Here is a 16,668-nt window from a genome sequence, read left to right as displayed (position 1 = left end):
AATCAGTACTCATATTTTTCACCTAATTCAAAAATAATAGCGATACATATTTAAGCTGTGTTGAATATATAAGGGTGTCATTATTTAATATCCATTGTTATTTTATTCTTTACAATTTATCTTATCTAAGAATGTTTATAAAAGAAATAAATAAGGACACCTGGGTGGCTCAGTCGGTTAAGTCTGACTCTTCATTTTGGTTCAGGTCATGACCTCAGGGTTGTGAGACTGAGCCCCACTTCAGGCTCTGCACTGGGTATGGAGCCTGCTTAGGATTCTCTGCATGTTTCTTTAATAAGCTCTGAAAGTGTTTCTAAAATTGTTTGGGCAGCCTGGGTGGCTCAGCGGTTTAGTGCCACCTTCAGCCCAGGGTGTGATCCTGGAGACCCGGGATTGAATTCCACGTCAGGCTCCCTGCATGGAGCCTGCTTCTCCCTCTGCCTCTCTGCGTCTCTGTCTCTCTCATGAATAAATACATAAAAATCTTTAAAAAAAAATAAAATTGTTGTTCATAGGCAAAAACTCTTAAGCGACCATAATTCCCACTAATCGTGATGAAAAATATACAAAACTTCCAGTATCAAGCAGCTCAAGCATCAAGCAGGCAATTGCAATAACAGTCATTTATAGGCACATTCTCTAAATAGCAATGAACTGTCCAACTAAAAAAAATGTGAAACTTGTTGGATGGTATCTTAGTAGCAGCTCCATCATCAGCACTTGCCACCCTGCCAGTTGTTAAGATGTATTCAACAAGTTAGCAAGAATTTACCTGTTCAAACTAATTATTGATTAAATACCATCCCCTTTGGGGCACCTGGGTGGCTCAGTCAGTTAAATGTCTGCCTTTGGCTCAGGTCATAATCCTGGGGTCCTGGGATGAGCCCTACATCAGGTTCCCTGCTTAGCAGGGAGTCTACTTCTCCGTCTCTCTCTCTGTCCCTCCTGCCAGCTTGTGCTCACTTGCATACTCTCTCAGTAAATTAAAAAAAAAAAAATCATCTCCTTCATTCCTACAATAGTGCTCCACTTCAATTTCTCAAAGACTTACCCCCCCTTATTTTTTTGATGAGAAAAACACAAGTTTACATGTCCTTTATAACTCACATTGAAAGCATCTCTAATTTTAGTTGGTTTCTCACCTGTTCTCATTCTCTATCTTATTATACTACCAACAGAGCATTTTTGCAACTTCACAGTTTGTTCTTTTGAAAGAAGTATTCTAGGGGTTAAAAAGTCAAATTCAGGGCAACACAGTCATTTTGGCTAGATTCACCCTATTCATTGAATTCCCTTGCTTCATGCTTTCGAACATTTAATGTTCTCACATTCTCTAATTTATTACTGGGAGTAAAACTGGCAATCCATTTAAGATAATTTATGAATGAGAATCATCTTTCAGAAGATATGATTTTGACACAAAACCACAGGATTTGAGAGTCCACTAAGCAGGAGTCTACACCAAACTGATAATAAGAACAAAAACCAGGTTGAAAGGCCTCAACACTATAGGCACCCAAGCAGATTACAGCCAAGCTATAAGCAAAAGAATTTGCACACATAGCCAAACTAAGTGTATGTGCAAGTCTTATGTTAAGTAAAAACAGAGCCCTCATTTAGCCAGAGATGAGTGCGTATGCTCAGAAAAATACAGATCTTCCTTGACGTACTATGGGGTTATGTCCTGATAAGCCCATTGTAAGCTGAAAATGCATTTAATACACTTAGCTTACTGAACATCATAGCTTAACCTAGCCTACCTTAAATGTGCTCAACTTGTATTAGCCTAAAGTTGGACAAAATTATCTAATATAATGCCTATAACAAAGTACTGAACATACCATGTGATTCACTGAATACTGTACTGAAAGTGAAAAAACAAAACGGTCATAAATCTATCAGTTGTTCACCCTTGTGACCACAGGGCAGAGAGCTGCGGCTCACTGCCATTGCCCAGCATCACAAGAGTATGGTACCACACAGCACTAGCCTGAGAAAATATCAAAATTCAAAGTACAATTTCTACTGAATGCATACCACTTTCACACTATCATAAAGTTGAAAGATTTTAAGTCAAACTATTATTAAGATGGGGACCATCTGTGATACATTAGTGAATTAAATGAAGGAAATGGCTTTAATACTTGCCTTTAAAGCATGCATTTTGCATGACCCACTAATTTTTACACAATTACACAACTTGGAGTGAGCAAATAAGATACTAATTTTTTCACTTTGCGTCTGTTAACATGAAGAAATAATTCTGCTCTCAAATAATGTATTAAAACATTAATTTGTCTTGAAATGTATTAAAAAATAAGATGGACAGAAAGATGGATATATATATAATAAAGCAATTACAGTAATTAAAAAAATTTTTTTTATTTATTCATGAGAGACACAGAGAGAGAGAGAGAGGCAGAGACATCGGCAGAGGGAGAAGCAGGCTCCATGAAGAAAGCCTGATGTGGGACTTGATCCCAGGACCCCGGGATCATGACCTGAGTCAATAGTAGACTCTCAACCACTGAGCCACCCACTCATTCCCAAGTACAGTAAATGTTAATGTAAAAATCTTGGGAGAGGAGTATATGTGTATGTAATGTAAAGTTCTTTCAATTTAGCTGTAGATGAAAAAATTATTTGGGGGGAGAATTGCATTTACCTTTATTTTCTGACCAAGCTCTCCTATCATAGAAATGCTTTTTTTCTGCTACAATGTGACACTATACCTGAAAATATGGTATACAGACACATGATAGTCACATGGCAGGAATTTATTAACTTAATATTTCCTCATACAACTTATACCCTATTAAAAATGCAGGGGGAAGGAGAACCACAAAGCTAAAACAAAGGCTAATCTTGAACGATTAGCAAAGGCTAACCAAAGAGACAATCACTTAATACTAGCTTCTTACAAGCCTTCTTTCGAGACACCGGGGTGGCTAAGCAGTTTAGCACCTGCCTTTGGCCCAGGACTTAATCCTGGGGTCCCGGGACTGAGTCCCACATCGGGCTCCCTGCATGGAGCCTGCTTCTCCCTCTGCTTATGTCTCTGTCTCTGTGTGTCTCTCTCATGAATAAATAAATAAAATCTTAAAAAAAAAAAAACCTTCTTGATTTGTAACTGGATTCAAAATCTGAGTGAATTAAATCACTAGGCTAGTTCTGTTTCAAATAAAATGTAAAAATATAAATAGTTAATGATCCAATTTTAGATGTGCTGCTGAAGAGAGGACAAAATATAGTTAACAGAACATTAATTTTTACCCTGATTAAAAAGCTACAACCAGACTTAGAATATGCTCTGTACAGGGGAAACCTGATATAAACTTTAACCCTCTTTTTAATCTTTAACTTCATGTTTTAATATATAACACAAGTATAGACAAAAGCATTTCCTTCTAAAAATAACAAATCAGTATGCGTAATGTGTATAATACCTACTGTACAGGGGTCTTTAAACAACTATAAAATAGACCACAAAGTAAGGTTTTAATACATCCTATCTTAGATTTCTAAAAGCATTGAAGAACCCACTAACTCCAGAGATAAATGTGGTTGGAGAGGAAAGCCAGTGGTACTATCAAATGTCAGCTGACAATCTTATCTCTAAATAATTGCTCAGAATTAGAATACAGAAACCTTTGCACTGTCTGCCACATTAAAATGAACTTTTAAATACTTCCACCACCACAGGGTAGGGCAAAATAATTTATGATCCATCTCTCCATTCTTTTTAAAAAATCTGTTCCTTTCCCATTAGAAATCAGATATACATTTATGAAATAAAAGGGCAAGGGAAACTCAAAAGGAATTCCTAAATCTGAAGAAACATTTTTAATAGTATCTTAAGGGCGCCTGGGTGGCTCAGTTGGTTGAGCATCTGCCTTTGACTGGGTCATTGATCCCAGGGTCCTGGAATGCGAGAGTCCCACAATCAGGCTCCTTGTTCAGCGGGGAGCCTGCTTCTCCCTTTCCCTCTGCCTGCTGCTCCCTCTCTGCTTGTGCTATCAAACAAATAAATAAAATCTTAAGAAAAAAACAGTATCTTAATTGGGGGAGGGGCAAGCATAAATATCACAGCAGTTAATTTTGTCCCTTCCTATTCAATATAAATATTGAAATAAATATCTTTACATTTTAATCACATGTATGCTGATTTTATCTGAGGGAATAATTCTTACTTCTCACAAAATAGACCTCTATCTGTTGTAATCACAAAAAGTTTGTTTTCCAAGAAAGATGCATGAATTTGACTCTCCTTTCCAAAATGAAAAAATGCTTTGAAATACTCATCTAAATATTTACCAAACAAATGTGTTTAAGCAATTCTGTGAAATCAATGCTATGATCATTTACATAGTTTTAGTTTGTACACATAGAAGATTTTTAGACCTAATTTCTATTTCATCTTTAAAGCTAACTTGGCTCATGCAAGAACAAAATATACTAGTTCAATAAGCTCTTCTTCAGCTCACAAACAGGTACTTAATAATCTTGCTCTATTACACTAAATAGATCCTGATGGGTAAAAGAGATTTTCAATCGCCATGTTTTAACTTGTTGCTGTTTTTTCTATCACTGTAGTGAATGTATAATGGAGGACTAAATTTCCTAAGTATATTACAAATACATCTTAGAGGAAGTTTTATAGTAAGGGCTCTAATAGGCAAACACAGTATTAAAAGACAAGGAGCTTAGGCTACTAGATTTCCCTTTAACCCAACACAAAATAGCAAAAAACATGTAGGTTTCTCCTTTGGCTCTTTCTGAAATGTCCCTGTTATTCCTAACTCTGCCATAGTTCTTCAGATTTTACAGAACACCCCCAAATCTACCAGTTAAAAAAAAAAAAAAAAGGAAAATTCCACTTTTAAAATTAAACCCAGCGGATCTAAGGTTGGGGGAAGGAATGGTTTTATCTACTCTAGGATTTGGTAAACATCCAAAATACACTCTGTATCTTAACTAGAAGTTTGAGGGGGAGAGAAACCTCATAGCACTAGATGACTAATGAATACATGTCTAAAAACCATGTATAAGAATTTAAATTTTACTATAATTAGCATAGAATTTATGAAATATCAGGAAAAATCTCCTACATTCATAACCTTATCAATCCTTCCATTATGTTCTGGCAACTATACTAGACAAAAATCAAGACATTTAGGTAATTATTTTAGATTGCTTTGGGGTTTTGTTTTTGATCTGTTCATCAAAGACCAAATTTTTACTCATCAACTGCACAGAGATACTACCAATAGCCATGCACTAAATACGTGAACACTGCTTAGGTGTGTGGTCTACTTTTAAGGGAAACTTGGAATGCTGCAACTATAAAATCCCATTGAATGTAGACTTTGTTGTTTTAGAGATCACTATTCTTAATAAGCAGTTTATAAAAGTGCAAGTAAAATTCAAATATGCAGGCTGCTGAATAAAGTTAAGGGCCTGTGAAAACTACTAGCAAATTATGTTTATCTTTACTGATAAAGATTTTGCTGAACCACACTTAATATCTTAGTAAAGATGATCACAACCATGTTGGTTTACATTACTTATTACAAAAATATTCCTCAAATCAGTGATTCTCAAAGGAGTTTTCACAATTAGAAATCACTCCATACTACAAGAGATGTTACTGATTGGCATGTGCTGAGCATGTGAAAACTGCTGAAGCAGAAAAATGTGTTGAGCACCACACTACAATTTTAAAGTAATGGTTGGGGCAGGATGCTGCCCTAAGAGACACTATGACTAGAAACATTACAGTAGGAGCACCTGGTTGGCTCAGTCGATTAAGCGTTGACCTTCACGGATCCCTGGGTGGCGCAGTGGTTTGGCGCCTGCCTTTGGCCCAGGGCGCGATCCTGGAGACCCGGGATCGAATCCCACGTCGGGCTCCCGGTGCATGGAGCCTGCTTCTCCCTCTGCCTATGTCTCTGCCTCTCTCTCTCTCTCTCTCTCTGTGACTATCATAAAAAAAAAAAAAATTAAAAAAAAAAAAAAGCGTTGACCTTCAGCTCAGGTCATGCTCCCAGGATCCTGGAATCAAGTTCTACATTGGGATCCCCACTCACCAAGGAGTCTGTTTCTCCCTCTGCTTCTCCCTGGGTTCATGCTCACATGTGTGCTCTCTCACAAATAAATAAAATCTTAAAAAAATAAAACTACAGTACTCCCCACTTATCCACAGGAAATGTGCTTCAAGACCTGAGTGGATGCCTGAAACTACATACTATCAAATCCCCTATCACTCTCTTTCCCTAAACATACATACCTAGAATAAAGTTTAATTTATAAATTAGGTACAGTAACATATTAACAAGATAGAACAATTATAACAATATACTGCAATAAGTTATGTGAATGCGGTCTCTCTCAAATTACCTTATTGTACGACAGTTACTAAGCCTTCTTTTAAGAAAAAATGTCTATGTGATGAGATTATATGAGGTAACATAGACACTGCCATAGCATTAGGAGACCACTGACCTGACAATTCATTAGAAGGATTACCTGACTCTGGATCGCTACTGACCTCAAAACCTGAACTGTGAAAAGTGAATAAGGAGTGACCACTCTACTATGATTTAATGGATGGGGCTAGATACACCTCAATGTACAATACAGACCCATGGGCTGAAGAACTACCCTCAACTGACTTTCAAATATCCAACTGGGCATTCACATAGGTAAAAATTCATTTATAACTAATCCCAATTTTAATTCTGTATTAAATACAAATCACAAAATATGCTTCGCAGAGTTTAACATGTATAGAATTTTCTAGGAATTCACCTATCATGTAAATGGGGAGACTATCTTCTTGGGTTTTGTTTGACAGTGTCTATTATTTTGTCTTCATTTTTGAAAAAATATTTTTGCTCTTTTTTCTTTCAGTACTTTAAAGTTGTCACCCAATTGTCTACTTGTTTGCACTGTTTCTCTGGGGTTTTTTGTTTTGTTTTTTTAAAGATTCCTATTTATTTATTCATGAGAGACAGAGAGATGCAGAGACACAGGCAGAGGGAGAAGCAGACTCCATGGAGGGAGCCCGATGCGGGACTCGATCCCAGGTCTCCAGAAATCAGGCCCTGGGTCAAAGGTGGCACTAAACCGCTGAGCCACCCAGGCTGCCCTGTTTCTGTTTTATTAACTCTGTTCCTCTGTATAGATTTCTCTTTTAGCTATCTTCAAGATTTTCTCTCTGTCCTTTGTTCACATCACTATAAATATGATGTCAAGGTAAGTTCTGTTCGGATTAGGGGGGCGGGATTTACCTTCCTTGGTATTATCTAAGCTACTGGATCTGTGGTTTGATGTCTGTCATTAATTTTGGAGATTTTTCTATTATTTCCTCAAACATTTCAATATTTATTCTCTTTTCTTGTGAGATTCCAATCATTTATATATTAAAATGATATATAAATATATCTATCCCCAAGCTCTAGGGTGTTTCATTTTAACTTTTATGTGTCAGTTAGGTAATTTCTTCTACCCTCACTGATTCTTTCCTTGGCTATGTCAATTCTGATAAGTCCAAAAGCATTCTTCATTTCTTTACTGTGTAATAATAACTCTAGCATTTCTTTTTATTCTGATAGTTTCTATCAGCTGCAATTACCCACCTGATCTTGCATGTTGCCCACTCTTCTGTTCAACCTTTAACATATAGTAATTTTAAATCCCCTAGCAGATAACAGCATCTATATTAATCTAAGTATACTTCTGATGACTGCTTTTTCTCGAGAATTTTTTGCCTTTTTGTATACCTTATAATTTTTGGTTGAAAACTTGACATGTATAGAACAGTAGAGACTGAGGTAAATGATTTTTGTGGCTGGAAATGGACACATCTTTTCTTAACTAGGTCTTTAGTGCAGGGTTTGTGTTCATCTGTTTAGGAATTGGGCTAGATTTATGATTTGCTGTTGCTATGGTTATTCTCAGTGCACCACAGGCTTCAAAAATCTGCAAAATAGTTAGTGCCTATGGTGGGGGATGGTTTACTAAAGCAAAGTCTATTTGATTCTTTGTGCTGTGCCTCTTGGCATGATATTGTTCCTAGTAATAGTCTGCATTCACTTGTTATTCAAAACTTCTTAGAGTGGCAGGGAGTGGAGATACAGTCTTTGTAGTTCCAATTAAGGTTCAGTCTTAGGTATATACTGTATTCCTGGATCTCAGGGGTATGATCTTCTTATTCATCCTGGCTGCATTTTAACCTCAGTACCCCTCCTGGAGAAGATTCTTTCCCCTTTTCTTGTTTTGCCCCAGCTCAATGAATGCTCACCAACAGAGCCAGCAGGGATGCCCTTCCCTTCACAGATTAAGATTTTTGTTCCATAAAAGAGGCAAAGAGATAGAGTTTTGTGCCCCTCTTGAAAGCTGTGCTGCTTTTCGCCTCCTATATCAGCACCCCAACAGACCCCAAAGACTCCCCATGGTTCTTTACAATCTTTTTTTTTCCTTTTCCTTTTCCCTTTTCCTCTTTCTTTCTTTCTTGTCTTTCTTTCTTTTCTTTCTTTTTCTCTCTCTTTCCTCCCTTCCTCCCTTCTTTCTTTCTCTCTTCCTTCCTTCCTTCCCTCCCTCTTTTCTTTTCCCTCCCTTCCTCTTCTTTCTTTCTTTCTTTCTCTCTTCTCTCTCTCTCTTCTTTCTCCTTCCTTCCTTCCTTCCTTCCTTCCTTCCTTCCTTCCTTCCTTCCTTCCTTCCTTCCTTCCTTCCTTCCTTCCTCTTTCTTAGAATCTCCAGTGAGTTGTGGAGAAAGACCTTGGAAAAAGGTACACTCGGCCTTCATCAGCCTGTCAATTATTCTAGCTGAACTCTTCTCACCACTGTTATATCCAATGAATGTGAAACTGAATTCATGTCTACTCTCTCCCCTTAAATTCTAGGCCAGTGGTTTGCTCTGTGACCTCAGTTCTTTAGCAGGTGTCAAAAAAAGTCAAGAATTTGGGTGTCTAGGTGGCTCAGGTCATGATCCTGGGGTCCTAGGATCAAGTCCCACACCATGCTCCCTGCAAGGAGCCTGCTTCTCCCTCTGCCTATGTCTCTGCCTCTCTCTCTCTCTCTCTCATGAATAATAAATAAAATCTTTAAAAAAAAAAGAAAGGTCAAGAATTTAAAGTGAGTCCCATTCTTTTTTGGTGCAACAGTGAGAGCAAAGCTTCTTTTATCCCAAGACCGGAGTCAGAAGGTGGTTATATAAAAACTATCTCCTGATAATAGAGCAGGTGTTACAAACTGTTTGAAATGAAAAGGGGGTCTTTATTGGGTTTCATGAAGTTGAGAAACAGTGATTCAAAGGATTTCTTTCTAAACAACTCCCCTTTAACCATTGCTAAATTACAGTCAACATTTAGGCCTAAAACTATTAGCAACCAAATCCTTGCTATAGTTTCTCTGCACAGCCTTGCTTCAATTTTACTAATTTTAAGTACCTCAATCAGAGAAGCAGGGGAAAGGTAAGTGCTATGAAAAATCTCAAAATCACCTGTGTAAACAGAAATGGTTAAGGAATGGAGCCAAATTAGTTAAAACAGATCTTTTAATTTCAACTGTAATTTAGTATGTATTGAGAACCAGATTCCGCTATCAAGCTTTTTACAAATTTAATGAAGTCAGCATTGTTACAGTCTACCTTGGCAACTAGCTTCTATTTATTTGTGGATAAAGTTAAATTCTTATAAATAACTCCTGCTTTCCGTGATTCCTTAACTTTTGCATTGATAATGCTTATATAGTTTAGCCCATTTACTACTGTCACTATAGAAAAAGAGGAACATCCATTGCCTCCCAGTGGAATACAAATGGTGGTATTTTCCATGAACTAGAGACTTAAGGTTCTTGACATTCCTATCTCTTAATAACGCTCTGACTATTCTTTTCCTCCCTTAATATGTTCTACTTCCTGTTTTCAAACTAGGAATACAGTGTAACATTTTCTAAACAGGACTTATGCCCCATCGTGACATTAAGGGCAGAAGCCAAGTCTGAGATATAGCTGCTTAAACATGGTTTCATAATACATTTAAAATGTTAACAAAGTTTTAGCTTACATGCTAAAATCAGTCAAACAATTCAGCACTTTCCAAAACCAAAGAAATGTGAATCAAGTCTTTTTTGAATAGCCAGTTTCTTACGGGTAGTTTTCAAATTTTCTTTTTTCTTTTTCTTTCTTTAATTTTTAGGGCAAGTCCTATTTCAGATTCCCATAGACTCACAGAGTCCTGATGATATACTACAAAACCTGACCACTGTAATTTCCTCAAACTCTGCAGATGGTACTTTCAAACCTAGAAATCGATCAGATCCATAGAGTAAGAAAGAAAATACAGTAAGAAAGACAATCACTGGGGCAGACTCTGAATTTTTATTTTTTTTTTTTTTTGCGAAAACATCATACTCCCAAGAGACTCTAAATAACTCTACAGCGCAAAGCCCTCCATAGGGGAGGTAAAAGCATCAAGCGGAGGCCCTCCTGTTTGAAGGAAATCACAGTAGGATAAAAAGGGGAAAAGTAGAGAAGAGCGAAATCATTACTTTCGAGAGAGACCACAGCTACGTTGGGGGGGGGGCGGCTTTTTTTTAACGCCTCCCTCCCCCGAACAACTGGAAAATGAAACAATCTAAAGACATCAACTGATTAAAAAACAACAACAACAAACACCTCAAGACCAGGGTGGGTAACTGAACACCCCACAGGAAAACAATGTAAGGGGAAGGCACTCTTCTTAAGGATAAGAAGTCAAAATCTGCGTCTCACCGCCACTCACTGAGCGTCTGAGTCCTTCTTCACTCACTCCAAAGGCCACATTCAGAGGCAAAACCACAGCAGTGAACCAAACAGGCTCCCCTGCAGGAAAGTAAAAAACCTTGGGGGGTAAGCTTGATTTTGGAAAAGGAAGAAGCCCCTGGGGAAGAAACGTCGCGGGTCCTTCCCTCCCCATACACCACACCCCCCCCCAAATCTCCCAAGGAAATGAAACAAAGCCGATCCAAGAAACTCAAAGTCGACGCCGCACGTGAGGGGAAGGAGGGTCGCGGACCCCAACAAACAAGAGTTGCCGGCAACCAGCAGAAAAGTGCATTCAGACTAGGAAGCCGCGAGAGAATCCCGAGGGCGGAGCCCGGAGGGGAACGAGGGGTGTGTGGGGGTAAGGATGTGCAGAGGGAATCTGGGGACCAAGGGGAGTAGGAAACGAAACAAACAATCCAAAAAAAAAAAAAAAAAGGAGGGAGGGGCGGAGGGGTGGGGCAGGACACGGCAGCGCCCTGGGAGAATGTCCCTTGCAGCCGGGGGGATCCGACGGGGGGAGCCCGACCGGCAGCCCTGGGGGAGCGTCACCTGCTCTCCTCAGCAGCTGGAGGCTGCGGCGGCCAAGACACCACCCCTCCTTCTTCCAGCCCTCAGCCCCCCAAGTCCCCGTGGCGCGGGGAGAGGGTTAAGGCAGAGCCCCACAGGCCGGTGCCTGGAGTGGTTTACCTTCGCGGGAGGCTGGAGACGCTCCAGCCCGAGCTCCTCCCGCCGCCGGCTCTGCGTCCCGAGTAAGTTGAGGTGCCCTCCGGCCTCCTCCCGCTCACCACTTCCCCTTCCCCTCTTCGCGGCCCTGTAGCTCCGCTGCCGCGGGTTCCTGGTGCCGCGGCGGCGCGGCCTCCCCGCCCCCTCCGCCTCCTCCCTCTGCCTCTCAGAGGCTCACTCTGGAGGCCGCCATCTTCGCTCAGGGTTTCAGCAACCGCGCTCCACTACGGCTGCGTCGCCACCGCCCCGGCGGTCACGAGACCCCGTCAGCTGATTCCGGCTCTTCCGCCTTCTGTCCCGCCCTCCCGCGCGCACTGCTCGGCTCTCCCCGTCTCATCGGCCTCCTTTCCCAGAACCTCCTGGTTCCTACCCGCGAGCCCGCCCGCCAGAACTCACACATGCGCAGAGCGACGAGGCCAGCGGTAGGAGCCGGAGTCCACGCAGCGCGGGCGAGGGCGCGCCCCGGGTGCGCGTGCGCGCGGATGGAGCCACGCCCCTCCGGCGTGTTCTGCGAGGGTCACGCCCCTCGGCGTGTGGCTCAGGGTCCCGCGGGCGGTAGTGCTGCCTGCTGCGTCCCGGCTGTTTATTTTAGGTTGTTTTTTTTTTTTAAGATTTTATTTATTTATTAGAGACACAGAAAGAGAGAGAGAGAGAGAGAGAGGCAGAGGGAGAAGCAGGCTCCTTGCCGGGAGCCCGACGTGGGACTCGATCCTGGGTCTCCAGGGTCACGCCCTGGGCTGAAGGCGGCGCTAAACCGCTGAGCCACCGGGGCTGCCGGTCCAGGCTGTTTATACAGTTAATTCCCCGAAGTCCTGTGCCAGAGCCTTTCCCCAGTCTCGCCCTGGGCTTTCAGATGCTCGTGGAGTGTCCGCGAGGCAATCCGAAGGCTCAGCCTGCTACTCGGCTTGGCTGGATTGCGAGCCAGCAGGTTCACCCTCCTGAGACCTCCCGGAACGACGTTCTGATTGGTCTGGGATGTCGCCAAGATTAAAGCTCGGGAGATGCCTCCGGCTTGCCCGTCGTCTGCTGGAGCGCCGGCTAGCTTCGTCTATTGTCTGCTGGCCACATGTCAGGGGTTTATTATTTGCATCACTTAATCCTCAACTCTGAAAGTAGGAATTATCCTGGTTTGCAGATAAATGAAAGCACCTTCCCCACAGTAGCGGGCTTAGTGTTTGAGCCCTCGCGGTCTGACTCCGTAGCCTTGTACCCCCAATACCATCTCCCCGAACACACTTAGGAGCTAGCTGGAGGGTGGGGGCGTCAGGTTTCAGAAAAGGGGGAAAAGGGGACTGTGAACAAGTTTAAGGCACTTCAGTCTCCCAGACCTGAGTTCTAAAGATGAAAGTTCAAAAATGAATGATTCTGCTGCAAAGTTCAAAAAAAAAAAAAAAAGGATGGGGGTGACTTGCATGGATATATTATTTCATGAAGGTTTAAGGTGTCTGATAAGCAGTTTAATATTCTGCAGCGCAGTGTTGAAACTGATTTCTCAGAGTCCCTTTCGGCGGTTGACTTGGTTTTAGAGATGGTGGTTGCAGAATGAAAAAATGTAGACAGTAGTTTGTACAGACTTTGCTTCTGGCTTTTAATGACCCTTTCTTTGCCCTACCTTGGGGCAGAAAAAGACTGTATTTAACCTTATAGTGGTCTTTCCTGTACTGCAGCAGAAAGATAAGGATGCATCTAAGGGGTGGTGCCAGGAATAGCTGGGTGTGGACAGAACCTTATACTGAGCAGAAGGGGAGGAGAAGAAAAAAGGAGGGCTGAGTTAAGGGGCTTTCTTGTCTTATCCCATGGAAACAGAAACTTATGTGTATGCAGCATGCTATAGGTTGCAAAGCCTCCCAGTAATTCCAGAAGTCTGTATGGAGCGTATTATTTTTATTTTGTAGAGGAAGCAACCCCAGGGAGTGCAAGAGATTTGCCCAAGTGACCTAACTCCTAAAGGTTAAGCAGAGATTTAGTTGCAGGACTGGTAACATCAAGGCCTGTGGAGTAGTAAACCTCCACACTGTCTCTCAGTTCAATAAATTTGAGATAAGACAGTATCAGTTCTAGGAGTTGGGAGGAGACTTAGGCATTCCAAAATGTCCCCAGCCCCAGTAGTGGAAAATTGCCTGCCTCCCAAAACATTTATCTTCATTTTTAGAAGCTATCTAACTCAACCAACTTACTTATGACCTCTCTTTCATAAGTATTTTGTTTTTGTTTTTTCCTCTGTGTGACATCCCTTTATGTATTTGCCCATACAGCTCATTACCTGTGTCACTCTCCTCTAGTTACCACTGTGACTACCCCAGCCACAGCTTCCCATCTTCAGAAGCCATATCCCTCATGCTTTCAGCTGTTGCTTACAGGATGTGGTTTCAAACCTTTTCACAATTGCCTTGGTGGCTCTTAATTGGATTTGTACAAATTTGTCAGTGTCATTCTTAGGACACTAGAACTAAACGCAAGAGCCAGGAAGGGTAGGAGGACTTGTCTCTTCATTCCCTCTTCTTCCGTTAAATCAGTACCCACCCCCACCTCCAACACACGTAGGCATTCTTTTTTAAAAGAGTGACAGATACAAAGCAAGCTTCTCAGACTTTTCTTTCTGGATTTGCCCTTTTATTCAAAATTTGAATTTGCATTAGCTTTCCTGACACTTTCATAGTGCACACAAATCAAATTTAGTTAGGAAAGAACATAGAAGATGCCCTTCTAAATTGTGTAACCTATACTGACAGTATTTCACAGCTTTTTAGGTATCAGTAGCCTTCATCAGTGGTGTAAGTTAATTTATAAGGTAGGAGAGGTTTTAGATTTTAGGAAACTCACAAGATGTGAGTTTATCAAACTCACACTCACCATATTGCTGTTAAATTGTTCTTCCAAATTATATTGATGTCCAGATCCAGGATAAATCCCTACAAACTGTGTAATTCAGCAAGATTGGAAGTGTTTCTAGTACAGTAGTCACTAACCCATGTAGATCCTGAATACTTGATATAAAGATAAAATGCACACCAGATTTAATATGAAAAATAGTAAAATACTGCATTAATAATTTGTATATTGAAAATATGTTGAAATAATATTTTGGATATATATTTAGTTAAATAAATACTTTATTAAAGGGGCGCCTGGGTAGCCTGGGTGGCTCAGCGGTTTAGCACCTGCCTTTGGCCCAGGGTGTGATCCTGGAGACCTGGGATCAAGTCTAACGTCAGGCTCCCTGCATGGAGCCTGCTCCTCCCTCTGCCTGTGTCTCTGCCTCTCTCTCTCTCTCTCTCTCTCTCTCTCTTTCTCTCTCTCGGTCTCTCAAGAATAAATAAATAAAATCTTTAAAAAATAAAATAAAAAAATAAAGGGGTGCCTGGGTGACCAAGTTGCTTAAGCATCCCACTCTTGGTTTTGGCTCAGGTCATGATCAAAGGGTCATCAGATGGAGCCTGGCTTTGGGCTCTGGACTTAGTAAGGTGCCTGCTGGAGTTTTTCTCTCCCTCTCCCTTTGCCTCTCCCTATGCTCCCTCTGGTTCTCTCTCTCAAATAAATAAATCTAAAAAAATACATTATTAAATTTAATTTCACTTGTTTCTTTTTTAAAAATGTAGCTACTAGAAAATGTAAAATGCTATAGGTAGCTGCTATTATATTTCTCTTGGAAGATGCTGGTTTAGAAAGTCTGTGCAGACACACAGAAAATACTTTTCAGTTGAGTTGGCAAGCTTGTAGTTCCCTCAGAATCATCTACCAGAATTCATTTAAAATTTTTATGTGGTTGTTTTGTCAGTTTTTCTCAAGGATTTATCTCACTGCATAGTTTTTTTGTGTTCCTCTATACTATTCTAATAGTTGCATAGACTTGAAATTATTGCTAACATGTGACGAATGATGATGACACAAGGATTCCTTGATGCATGTACGTATGTTTGTGCACATACACAGTTTCCACAATTTAAAAAAATCATAGTCTGGTCTCCCCTGCTCACTTAATCCTACCCCAGGAACTCTATTAATGATGTGGGAAACAAAGGCAGAAGGAAATGTAGATAAAACTAAATGTCCTTATAACCTGCAGCCTGTTGATAAATAGTTGAGGCAGGCAGGGTCTAATGTTCCTCCAGGAAGCTCCCAACTGTCTTACTGTGTAAATGCCTTGCTAGAGGAAAAAAAAACCTTGGTTTTGCAAATCCTCTGGTGTCCCATGAATCTTCTTTAGCAAACGAAAATCCTTTTGAAACTTCCCTTATCTTTACTTCCCCCTAAACCCCAAAGTATATAATCAGTTGCTCCTCATAATCCCAGGGCAGCAACTCTTGCTACCCACTGGTCCTGTCCCCGTGCTTTAATAAAACCACCTTTTGCATCAAAGACGTCTCAAGAATTACTTCTTGGCCGTCAACTCCAGACCTCACCAACATTCAAAAACTACATTTAAAAACTACTCAGCCTGGGTGGCTGAGCAGTTTAGTGCCGCCTTCAGCCCTTGGCCTGATCCTGGAGACTTGGGATGGAGTCCATGTCAGGCTCCCTGCATGGAGCCAGCTTCTCCCTCTGCCTGTGTCTCTGCCTCTCTCTCTTTGTTTCTCATAAATGAATAAATTAAATCTTTTTAAAAAAATTGCGCCAATTATTACAAATGAAAATGTCTTTTTAAAAAGTATCATTGGGACACCTGGGTGGCTCAATGGTTGAGCATCTACCTTTGGCTCAGGTTTTAATTCTGGGGTCCTGGGATTTAGTCCCACATCAGGCTACCTGCAGGAGCCTGCTTCCTCTGCCTATGTCTCTGCCTCTCTGTGTGTCTATCATGAATTAAAAAATAAAATCTTTAAAAAAATTAAAAGTGTCATTGTTATATAAAGGATTTTGAATTTATATTACCAAAAATATGCTTTCATTTAATTACAGAAAATTAGTTCTGATCATATTTTCAGGGTTGAATCAAGAGGAAAATGAAATACTTGGTATGTCGTTTAACATTTTGAAACCATTATTGAAATATTAATTGATTAAGGAAAAGGCCTTTCTGTGTTCTTTGGTTAAACTTAACCTCAAAGGCTTTCCTTCTCTCTCCCTGTCTCTCTCTCTTTTTTGTAATATACACATTGCTGAGGATTTTCCAATTCAAATATTCTTACTAGTTAATG

At 40.7% G+C, this 16,668-nt stretch overlaps 1 protein-coding gene across 3 annotated transcripts in view; it reads right to left on the bottom strand.

Moving 5' to 3' along the window:
• The window catches only part of DNAJC13 (DnaJ heat shock protein family (Hsp40) member C13), a 118,685-nt gene extending 106,860 nt beyond the window's left edge, over positions 1–11,825 (bottom strand). The window contains exons 1-2 of one of the 3 annotated variants that reach the window (XM_055321305.1): positions 11,495–11,825; positions 10,775–10,864 (exon numbers count right to left, since the gene is read on the bottom strand). The gene's annotated coding sequence lies outside the window, so the exon portion shown is untranslated. The remainder of the gene's footprint in view (positions 1–10,774; positions 10,865–11,494) is intronic. The other 2 variants (XM_055321306.1, XM_055321302.1) reach the window with 2 other exon arrangements.
• Between the last annotated feature and the right edge of the window lie 4,843 nt (positions 11,826–16,668).

Source organism: Nyctereutes procyonoides, unplaced genomic scaffold (genome assembly GCF_905146905.1).
Source record: "Nyctereutes procyonoides isolate TBG_1078 unplaced genomic scaffold, NYPRO_anot_genome, whole genome shotgun sequence".
In the NCBI taxonomy this organism is placed as follows: domain Eukaryota; kingdom Metazoa; phylum Chordata; class Mammalia; order Carnivora; family Canidae; genus Nyctereutes; species Nyctereutes procyonoides.
This window is presented reverse-complemented; position numbering and strand designations above follow the sequence as displayed.